Below are 12,337 nucleotides of genomic sequence, written 5' to 3' on the forward strand. Positions count from 1 at the left end.
GAACCACAATGCCTCCCTCGAGGGGAAAGGATTAATTTACATTGTCCTGAATACTGAAAGGAGACAACTGCCAGCCCCTGACAACATAAACCTCCAGAAATCTTTTCTTTCTCCTGAAGACTTGCAAAAGCTTCAGAGATTCCAACTAAATCCTTTTGGTACATAAAGGCACACAGTTTTTTTCATGTGTTACAGAGGACACATAGAACCTCTACAAGAGTCCTAGCCAAATAATAATGTAAGAAAAATATACTAAGCCAGGCAATGGCCTGAGCTGGAATGCCTTTAAAGGTACTGATACATTCAAGTGCCTGTTGAGAAAAGAATCTAATTCCAAATGCATTTACTCTTAATTACAAACACATTCTGTTTTACTGGTGACCCAAGTTCTTTTCCTTACAATACAGCAGAGAAGCTCCTCTCAAGACAAAGCCTCTGTCAGAGGATGCTGCCCACCATTACTAGGTTTTCCAGTGTTGCAAGGTGTCTAATTATAGAAATCAAACCTTGTACAAAACATGGTTTGCTGCTAATTCATGCAGAAAAAGACCAACACAATAAGCAGTGCCATGTGTTAGAGGCAATGCAGAGCCACTTGAGGATAGGAGCACAGAGAAGAATGCTACCAACTGATGCTATTGCCCCCTTGAAAATATCTGCCCACCCAACGACCCAAACGGCTCAAACTGGGCAGGGAAGGTTGCTCTAGCTGTACATGTAAGGATCTAGGCAGCAAAGCTGAAGGTTGATTGGTTGGTTAATATCTCCATTACTGAATTCAAGCCTGGCTTCTATAGAGTTGTGCCTGCTGACACTAGGTTCATCCTGACTTAAGCAGCCTTCAGAGACAAAAAAGCAGACTGCTGAGCAAGTAAGGGAAATGTCCCCTAGAGCCCACACTGTTTGTCCAAGGAGGAGCAATGCTGAGTGCAGTTTCATCAGCAGTTGGGGGACTTCAGCGATACAGAAGTGTGGGACTCAAAGAAAGCAGCTGATGAGGAGGGTGCAATGAAGGTCAGGAGAAGCCTTTAAGCTCAGTTCCTGTATCCTCCTTGAAGTCATCATAGAATTTGAGAGGCAGCCCTAAGGAGCAGACACCACACTGAGTCAGAAAAAACAGCAGGCATTAGAGCAGCTCACAGCCAACTGTTGCATGTCAGCCACCCACTAGCAATGGGTTGCACTGCGTTGTTTTACTTGGAAGGACTACGAAATTCTCTGGCAGCCGATATACCTGCTTTGTGGCTGCTCATGCCAGTGAAACAGCCAAAGAAGCTGTCCAGGATCCAAGAACAAGCCTTGAGATGGCAACTCTTGGCCACATAACTTCAAATAGTTTGAGAAGCCTCTCTGCACTGTTTACATGTCACCCACAGCCAAAATAAAAAAGAGACAAGATACATCAGAGTCCAGCACTTTAGAGGAGAGCAGCATTCTGCTGAAAACCAAAGGGAACACAATCATAAACCAGAGAGGCATTACAGACGACTGCAATGGATGGGCAGCTGGTCCCAACAAAGATGTTATGGTACAAACAGGTACAGGGAATTGGCTAGCAGGAAGGTACATGGCTTGGTGAGAAAGCTGTGATGTTTCCAGGCTGCTAGCTGTAGCTATTCCCAGATACCAGAAAGGCCTCATGCAGCCCTTATTACTAAGGTTGCACTGACTGACACCAGGATTACTCAGCTTTGCAGCTGAAGCTGGATGCATGGCTGTAAGAAGTCCACAACAGACGTGAGGCAGACAGACAAGTACCTGGCCGTAGCAATGAGAATTTTCCCAACAATATCCCAGGTCTTGCTCTGCAGAGAAGCAGGGTCTAAATAATGGCCAAGACAGCTGTCAACAGCTGCAGAAGCAAGAGCTGAGGGGGGCTCAGTCCTGAACCAGTCTGCCCCCTCATCTGTTACTTCTGCATTGGCTCTGAACTGGAAGATGCTTTCTCCTGCCTCAAGCCTTGTCAACAGCCAGAGCCTATCCAATTAAAGGTCTACCAAGAGCAGGAGCATACTTGTACTAATCAATAATGTCAGGGCTGAGGCCTTCTTAAATGCAGGCAAGGAAAAATGGTACTTGCTGTTATGACTCCAGTAGTCTCCAGTATTGGTAGCTACATGAGGAAAAAAGCACAAGGGATAAAAACAGATGGAAAGGTGATAAGAGTTAAGATCACAAGATTTAAGCAAAATTTCACAAGTAATTTGTATCTAGTATTTGTTACCACACTGCAGAATCACTACTTTCACCAAGATTATCTACTTTCTCTGCACTGTTTACAATTCTTTAATAAAAAAGGGAGAGATTTGCCGAGCACAAGGCAAACAGCTTATAGTTCAGATGGGAGACAGAAACACCGCTCACAAAAACTCCTTGGGTACAAATGAAAGCACATGGAAGATGTGCTACAAGACCCTACAGGAAAGCTCCCACATTCAAATATGCCCATACAGTCATGACTTTTCATACCTGATAGTGCTGCAGAAAGAATTACTTAGAAGAAGCAATCCTCCCTGTCCACTCTAAATAGCATACCAAGGAAAGCCATCTTAGCAATTTTCAGAAGACCAGTTCCACAGATTAAAAAACCCCAAGTGTTCAGAAACTCATGAATCAAAACTTAAAGGAACAGTATGAAATTGCAGCAGCTGTAGGTTTTTATGCTGTTACTTTAGGGCAATTTGGGTAGCTTTTTTGTCAGGTTTTGACATGGGGAGAGGAGGAAGCTGGAGAAGGGGGGCAATGTCTTAATTTTCAAAATGTTAGAATACAAGTTGCATTTGTCAGCCTTTCCACTCTCAAAAATCAGGACAGGGCAGTGACAGAACACCACATCAAGCAGGAAAGGAGGAAGAAGCAAGCAAACCTAAAAATACAATTTTTATCTAGATTGCTACAGACACATATAAAAAGCCTAAGTTAATCAATACCTACTAATTAAAAACAAAAGCTAAAGCCTGCCAAGCCTACACACTGGTTTGCTCACACTATAATCTTTCTGGTTAGATATTTCATTCTTTCAATATGGCATAGCTCAGATTTTGTCCTCTCTTGCCTCCCCAGTCTAACCAATCATTAAAGAATAAGGCAGACTCTCCAATCCCCAACATTACTAATATTTGTTCTGCTTCATTAAGCTCTTTCTGATTTTTCCATTTAAAAACAAAACAAAACAAAAAAAGGAACAGTGATAAAATTGGAGTATCTCCCCATTTCAGTGGGTAAGCACGGGGCATCTGTTCTTTCCATGTGGAAAAGTCTATCAGTTTCCCAATGCTGTTTTCCATAAAGGCAGCCTGGTTTTTGTAAAACATTGTTATAGTGGCTTAATGCGTTGCTAGGAAGCCTTCTTCCCAGAGCCTGACTGCTGGTCCATAGCAGAGCAAAATGTTAGGAAAGATCAGCAGGAGGAAGCACTATGATAAATGCAAGATGTTGATGACTATCAGTTTGATCCTAAATCTGTATTTTTTTATAAATGAGGGACTGGGTATTTGAAATAAATCCTGGATACATTCAGGAGAACAAACATTAAATGCTAAAGGTGTAATCAGACAGCATAGCTCCCTGGGTGCTTTAGACAGTAGACTATTTTTAGTCATCTGTTTCCTAACTGAAATGCTGAGGGGAGAGACCGTGATGCCAGGATTTTTAGAAGCATCTGTGGAGCATTCCTATTCTGCAGTGCAGCAGCTGTTTGCACAGACATACCCAACCTCAATTTCCCCTGGCTTTCTCAGGCACAGACCAATCTCAGCTAAGGCAAGCCATCCATTCTGCTTCTGGGAGTGACACTGCAAAGTGGCTGAACTCTGCCACAGGTCCACAGCTCATGGCACCCAGCCAGGCTTATGGATAGCTACATGAGATAATTATGTGACTGTCACAGCTGAGAAACTCACAGCTAGACTGGCATTAAATTGTCACTGTCAGATACCAATAGCCATACAGCGGTGGTATCAAACAGTTCATCTGAAGCTCCAAAGCATCTGCAGGAAGCAAGAGAGTTACTTGTATAATTAACCCCTCTGAGTTCTCCACTACTATAGGCATATTGCAGTCAATAACCAAGTAAAACTGTCAGCTATAAAAAAAAATTCTAGCTTGACAATACCATACATGTTTCTTTATATGATGTTTAGAGAGTTAACAGTTTGGAAAACCCCATCGTAGATGAACTGGAAATGCACAATGCTCCTAAAAAAAAGCATTCCCCTCCTGATTTGCACCTTGGCTTCTGCTGGTACACAAGTTATTCAGAACCAGCTCTCACAAACATTTGCAGGTAAAGACACGCAGATTTTTTTTATTATTTGCTGTGTATTCAGAAAGTGCAAATATTCCTAGTTCACTCAGGGCTGGTTCCTCCCCCAAATTCAGCTAATAATTTGGTAAAAAGATGTCGGGGGGGGGGGGGAGGGGGGCAGGGGGAAGCCCCCCATCTGGTATTTTTCTATTCATCAACCCCCCAAAGGCCCAGACTGAGTCAAGAGACTGACTCCACAGCCTGCTGTGCATATGCTTGGTGCCTCCATTGCACATCACTTTGTATCCCTGAGCCCCATTTCCTTCTGTCTGTAAAGAGAGGCAGGTGATGCATCTCCTTACCTGTAATACAATTCTAGTTCTATTAAGGTATCTAGTAATGGTTTCTCTTGAAGCAAGCAAGACTAACCTACCTTAACTCCTGAACTCTAGCCTCTTCTGTCTTTAGAAGGTATCCGATCTTCACATTACATCGTGAGGAAACAGCCTGCTAAGGTAGTCACACCTTCCCACCAACAGACAATTATCACTGGCCTGCTGATACACATAGAGCGAGACCGCATACTAGGAACTGGCTATTTCAAGACCCACTTTATCTCTAGTAAAGAGGACTACAAAAAAAGAAGAAAAGTCTCTACCTGTAGGCAAAGTCACAGAATGCTGTGCAAAGGAGAAGGAAAAATCTCAACATTAATTAGATACTTCCCTAGAGGTTGCAGACTGGGGGGGGATTGGGCAAAGCTCCAGTGACAGAACTCTGGCTAAGGGTGCTCTAATTTGTAAAATAGATTGTCTCAAGGGTCTATTTAAACAAATTTATGCAATAATGCAGCTGAGATACACAATGACTCAACTTCCTCTGGAGATACTACTAGCAATAGCTCTACTAAGTAGCAGCAGTGATATGATTTAGCTTCTTCAACACTGTAAGGAGGTGTGGATTGAAGAAGTGATGTGCACCCTTCACTCCTGCTAAGATGGATCAGATCCAGTTAAGTTACTGTCTCAGCAAAAGCTACTATAGTGCTATTAAGAAGATTTAAAAAAACATTTTCCATTGTTAGAATGATTCCAAATAAAGCAAGAAGGCACGCACCTTGGGCATTCCAACCTATCCACTTTCCTAAATATCTGTCAAAATGGAAAAGTAAAAACATTTATTATCCAAATCAAAACACATGGACACAGTGCACTGGAAAGACAATGCTAGTTGGTGCTCTGGAGACCTGAAACTGATCAGTGGGCATCTGGCAGACTTCAGCAAGCTCTCCTCCGATGCACGTATGTGCAGCTCTGTTCAGCTCACACAATTTTTACTCAACAGATAAATCTTCCCCTGGCTCAGCTTTGCTAAGACACTGCCTAGAACCACAAATGCAGCTGATGCAGCTGGATTGCTCAGCTGCAAAATCAGGCCTCCATATAAGCCAAGGCAATGCCATCAGTGAAATGCAAAAGAGCAAATTAGTAATCCACGAGTGAAGACACTCCGAAGAGGCCAGTGCATTCAAGAGTGAAATTCTGGACACACACACACACTGCTATTAATAGCCTCTCATTAGGGAAGTCTTTGTGCTGATGTTAAATGCCACTCTACACACCCTCTGCCTCAAACTAATGATTTACTTACAGAACATCTTTTCTTGATAGCACCCACAGTCCCCTCTTATTTACCAGTACCATGTAAGAGAAGGCTGTGGAACCACCTGTGTAATGCATAGGGAGAAATGTCAAGCATGTAGAATCTATGCTTCCAAGGCTGATACTTTCAAACTCCTTCACGATACTTCAAGCTCAGCTACTGCAGGCTACAGTCAGCCTTTCCCTTGCTCTGACAAAGGGGATTTTGCTAAATTTTTGATATTGAGTCTTCATCCTGGAGCCACAATACCTGGTGAAATACACAAGGTGAAATAAATCACACCATTTTACATGGTGCTGACACTCACTGATCCAGAGCCCTGCCCTACCCTGGGACAGAGTGGCAGACTTCTCCTGGTCTTACACTGGTAATGATGCTGGACCACTTCTTCATAAGGCCCACAAGGCAGAACAGGCCACTTTCACCCCAGCCCCAGCAATTTCTGGCTGTACCTGCAGGTAAAATCCAAGCCTGCATATATTTCCAGGCTGTTCTTCAGTTTCTGGGAACGGACTGAAATCTGGATTAGGAGAGTAGTTTATTGGGTCTTAGATTCAGAGACAAAATTGCCATCAACCGCTTTGTCACAAAGCAGAAGGGCAAAGTTCCTGGACCTCAAGAGTATATAGCACCGCCCACCCCAAAATCCAAGGTTAATGAGGGCTGCTGTGGAAGCAAAGGGTGGTGTTTCAGAAAGGGAACAAATGTGTTAGTTGCTGACTTTTCTTTGATGGGCTGTATTATTCTCAGGCCAGCCTTCATCTTACAAAGTTGATTCTATTTTGGACAGATTTCAGGACACTAGAAAAGCCAGCTTAAGGAGCCACCTGTATGAAATAGCCCAGCTCGATCTGCCTTGAGCGTCTCAGTTTGGGTCCATCTGAACAATGCTATTTATGTTTCATTAATACTGTGGACTTTTTGTTCTGTGCCAGCTCAAAAAGGGACAGAAATTGCTACAGTGAGTTAAAGAAAGGAAGAGGAAGAAAAAATAAAAGAAGAGAGTCAGGATGTGCACTTTAAGAGGTTTATTAATAACTGACACCGATGGTGCCACCTCCTGCTGATATAATCATTGTTAAGCATGTGCTCCAAGGTGGTCAGAAATCCACACTGGAAGTCTGGACAACAGAAGAAACCACTCTTTCTTTCTTCCCCTTTTAAAGAAGTTTACTTGTTCTCTGTCTCCTTCCTGCTCACCCACTTCTGTTTGGCTGTTTTTTACTCAGCCTAAATATTCAGACTGCAGAAGCAGAAGAGAAGACAGAGGGATGGGGGCTAGGACTGGGAGGGAAGGCAGCAGCAGCAGCTTTACCTTTACTTTAATTGATGCTGCATATTTTCATATTCAGAGCAAGCTCCTTTTCCCAACTGAAAGACAACAGACAATTATAGAGCATAACCATTCGAGTATCAGCCACATTTACAAACCTCAGAGACTAATGAAAGCTCCAGTGAAAACACCTTGACAGTTTACTAGCTTTCATTCAGGTGCCTGCACTGGCATAGCCTGCAGAATTTACAATATGAAAAACAGGTTCTTTGCAGATTGCCCCAAACTGAAGGCCAAATCCTGACAATTGCTGAGCACTAAATTCCAACTGAAATTGCAGGAGCTTGTCCCTATCAAGAATTCACTAAAACAACAATTCAATGAACCATCTCCCCAGACATGAACCTTCATAACATTGCTATTCTCATGTTTGACTCTCACATGGAAAGGAATAGCCAAACATAAAAAACTAAATCAGTGCATTAAATAAATGAGACTCAGATTCCCAAGAGGTTAAAGCCTGCAGAAATTTGGGATTACTTAATTTCTGTCAGGCAGATGCAAGTAACATGTCTCAAGCTTTCGTTCTGCTCATTAGAAGGCTGAGCAAAACTTCCCTGAAGATAAAAAGGGGTGGCAGCAGAAAAAGAATTACAATTTAATTTCAAAAAAACCAGCATTTTCTGCCCATGACTTCATCAGCACTGATTGTTTTCTTGCTCTGCATTTGGTTTGATCAACATAATTTCACTGACTACCACTTGCTCAGAGACAAGTGCATTACAGAATAAGAATTAAGACTGCTATAACTAAGTGATAACTGATTAGCCCTGCTTTCATTTCACTGAGGGACTAAACTTCAAAGGCATCTTGAATAGCTTAAGGTAAATCTTTTCTACCAATATAAATCAAGATCTAATGAACAACAATATGAGAAAGAAATCAGTCTAACAGAGTTAGGACATGTTACCAGAAACAACTAGTTTTCCTTTCAGCCGTCAGCAGGCAGGACAGACTAATGAGACACTGGTTTTCCTTGTCAAGCTCACTACAATTTCCAACCCGCATCCTTTTTCATTGCCCTTCATCTATTTTAAAATAATTTGCCCACATAGAGAAGAAACATGACATGGTACATCTAGTATAGACAGCCAAGACAACATCTGCCCTGAGAGTGAACTGAGCAGAACACAAGACCGCAGTCCGTTCTAGGCACCCTTCACAGGGTTTACTGTACAAAGGGTAGCTGGTGCCAGACTGGCAGTGCCAAGTTGTTGATGGCCTCACAGCAGTTTTCATTTTGCTACGTTAGCCCACAGACCTGCTAAGTCCAGAGCTGTGGCTGCTGAGGCACAGAGGGCAGGGGACGCAGCAGGCAGCTTTACTCCCAGCCACCACACCTGGGAGCAAAACAGCAGTGCTCTGTTGCTGTGGCTTGATTTCCAGTTCAAACACAGCCTGCAGACAGACTCTGTAAAGTCACTAATCCACACAGGCCCCTGCTGAAGGACTTTTACAACTACAGGGATAATGATGGGCTGTTAGACTGGTAGAATCGGGAACCAAGAGCATATACTTTTAGAGCCAGCACCCCCCCACCCCAAAACCCAAAGCTAATGAGAACTGTTGGAGAAGAAAAGGGAACAAATGTGCTAGTTGCTGACTTTTCTGTGATGCGCTGTATTATACATGATGGGCTGTGTAACAAACAACCATTTCACTCATAAAATGATTTAAGTTATAATTTCCTTGCCTCCAAGCCTATTCAATCTTATTGTTTCCTAACCTTTGACACATGAACAAACAGGAAGCCAAAACCTCTAAAAAGAGGCAACAACAAAGGAATTCTAGGCAGTTAACACAGACCAGAGTAAGTCTTTCTACAGAGAATCTTCTTTATAGAACACCCACTCTTTCCCCCTCTTCCAGCTCATCTAAATCTTCCACAAGTAATAAGCCAAATTTACACTATACAGTGACCAGGCTGAGCTAAACCAAAGGGCTTAGCAGGCTAGAGCATCCCTCAGCTTTCAGTCCTGCAGGTTTACTACTTTACGACAGGGTGCTGTTAGACACCAATCCAGCCTTTTTGGATCAGGACTGCATCCACTCCCAACCATCTAGGTTGGCTCAAGGTCAGGTTTAAGTAATGAGGTTACAAGAAAAAACACTGCATTGACACAGGTCATTAAGGGAACTAGATCAAGACACCAGTGACATTCAGTCTCTACTGATTTTAGTGGGAGTCCAAAGGACTAGCAAGCAGCTTCAAAAATCACCACAGTGAGCCAGGTTCTGGCTCCACAGAGCTTTCAGGTACCAGAGGATGAAGGATGGGTGCTTAATGCATAAGGAAAGGTTACAATTCTCAGTATATACAAAGTACCATTAAAAATAAACCTGTATTATCTAAGTCCTGAGTCCTCCCTATATGAAACTGCTGAGCATGCCTGAGAGCTACTCAGAAATAATTCCTTCTTTGTTCCTCCCCCAGTCCTCACACTAATCTAACAGTCTGATGCACCATGTATTCCCCATAGCGAGCCTACCTACATTAACCTCCAGAGAGCTGGCCTGCTCCAGAAACCTGAGCTCAGAGCACAGACCAGTCTTGCCCCTCTAGCTGGGACTCAGGCAGCTGTCACAGCCCCAGAAGGAAACACAAAGTATTCCAGCAACGCCTTCTACAGAGCGAGGTGATAGCAGCAAGCACATAGTCCCACAGAGTCCAAATTACTTTCACCTGATTACCTTCTCATGCAGGCTAAGACCAGTAACACCAGAGCCATTTCGGCTGTGGCCAGTCTAACCCACCCGGCTCCTGTGCTCCTGCACAGAACCATGGGCTCTGGCCACCTTGTTGCCGCTACAAGATTTCCCTTGGCCCCTTGAGACAGTAGCCACAGCAACAGCACGCTCGCAGGTATCGCCAGTGGCATGTATCCCGGTTTGTCAGGGTGACCTCGTCTTTTCTGTGTGCGTGCCTTTGCCACAGCTAGACTGAAAATACAAATCTCAGCTGAGGCAAAATGGGGCGAAAGGAAAGCACTGACTACAACATTGATGCTGTGGGACCATATTCTGTGTTTTGTTAAAGCTAGATGTGGTACAGCAGGAATCTGATTGAAGGAAAAAATGTAGCTCGTGCATTAGCTCTGATTTCAGCAATTTTTAAACCCATGCCTATATAATTGCTTTAAAAGTTATGCACGTCCAAAGCATCTTGGCAAATTAGAAGACTGCTTAAAAGAACATTTAAAACCAAGAAGTACATATGATAAAAATCAGTCCCTGAAAATAGACATCTTCCTACAGCAAAAAGCATACAGAAAACAACCCGTAAGGAAAGATGCTGTCTCCACAAAACAAGTGGAAGGAGCGAACTCTGAACACTGGGTTACATTTCCTTCTGTGCAGGGTAATACTTGCAATTTAAAATGAAATCCTGTTTTGCCTTTATCTGCGTAGTTCTCAATGAGGAATTTCAGAAGGCAGGTTCTGCCAGCCAGATCTCTGTTCCACTTTGATATTGTCATAGCGGTTACGAGCTCCAGTGGTCTGGCACTTCCCACCATGTGCTGGGAGCTGCATGAACCAAGGCAGCCCTTTTACCGACACATTGCAGCCTCTGTTATACAAGGAACAACAGGCAGACACACACACACAGGTGAAGCACAAGAAAACAGGTATCTGACAAATGGCCAGTTGGGCCCACTGTCCTTTAAGCTTTCTTTTCCCTCAGACCAGACTACCATCCTAAAAGGAAAGTGCAACCTAGTACTTCAAGCACGCTGCAAGAGAGAATGTGGGGTCTTCTAAGGAAAAATACACCTGAAAACGATTATGTTCTTCCAGGACATACCTTGAGCAGATATACTGAAGCAGATCTTCTATTTGGCTGATAACTGACTGACATGTACATCATGATCAGAGTTCCTTTTCCTATTGCTGGTGAACCACTTGCCAAAAAAAACCCAAACAAAAAACACCCCACCTCTTTTTCCTGGAAGGAAAGTAGTCCACAGAGAAGAGCAGGATGTGAAGAAAGTCACCTCCAGGAGCAACTCAGAGAAAAAACAAGCCAAAGAGAAGAAAGGAGTTCATTTATGTTCTCACACTGACATTAATAGAAGTTGAATCAGGTCCAGCACTAGTAGAAAAAAAAAAAGTACCTCTCTAAGGCGCTGGTAAAGCAAACACTGTTTCCCTAACTACCTCACTCCCAGAAGCATGCAGATTTAATTTCTGCAGCTAAATATTTACCGATTAGATTGCATGTTTTCAGGAGTTGCAGGAGCTGCTTGTAGAATGCAAATGTGCAGTCCTGTCATCAAGGTCCCCACAGAGGATTTCCAGACTCACCCCTTGCTTCATTGCTCCCTACACACCTAGTTATCTACCAGGAAGGAGGAGCACAGCTGCCCCAGGAGGGAGGGCAAGCCAGGAGCTGAGGGTACCCATGGCACAGGCTGGGAAGTGACTGCACCCCCAGAACACGGTCCCACAGCACCTAAGCAAGGCAGGATGGTGACAGTCACAGGTCCCACTGACAGCCCGGGCATCACCAGACCACACAAGGCAATGAGTCGGAGCCAAGGTCAAGTGAGTCTGGATGAGCAGGGGGCGGGGGGCACACGGCTGTACCTGTGGCACAGCTTTGGCGAGGACCAGGGGCTGGCCTCACTACAAGGGGGGCTCCTGGCCATGGGCACAGGTCCCAGGCAGGCTAGTCAGGGCAATTAATGCTTGTTGGTGCACGCAGGATACTGCACTGCCCTTGCACCAAACCACTCTGATATGCTTCTACCAGCCATCACCTAAATCACACTGAACCACTGTGTAAACTTTAATTCTACTTCATCTATACATGCCTTCAGCAACTGGTATTTGTTGGAGTCATCCACATGCCTATAGAACCACTGAATTCTTTCATCCTGTTTTTGCTTCAGCCCTCTCAGAGCTCTGACATTGATGAAACTTGCAGATAAAGAATCAAGAAAAAAACAGGCCTGCAAAGGTCTTACAATGAAGTCTAGTCCAGATCCATGGAAGTGGATCCTCTACAACACCAAGCAGAATAGTACCGTTTGCATATCTAACATGTTCGCAAAGGCTTTCAGCCATGAGAAACAGTGCAGACTGCAAGAAAATACATT

Source organism: Falco biarmicus, chromosome 1 (genome assembly GCF_023638135.1).
Source record: "Falco biarmicus isolate bFalBia1 chromosome 1, bFalBia1.pri, whole genome shotgun sequence".
NCBI lineage: Eukaryota > Metazoa > Chordata > Aves > Falconiformes > Falconidae > Falco > Falco biarmicus.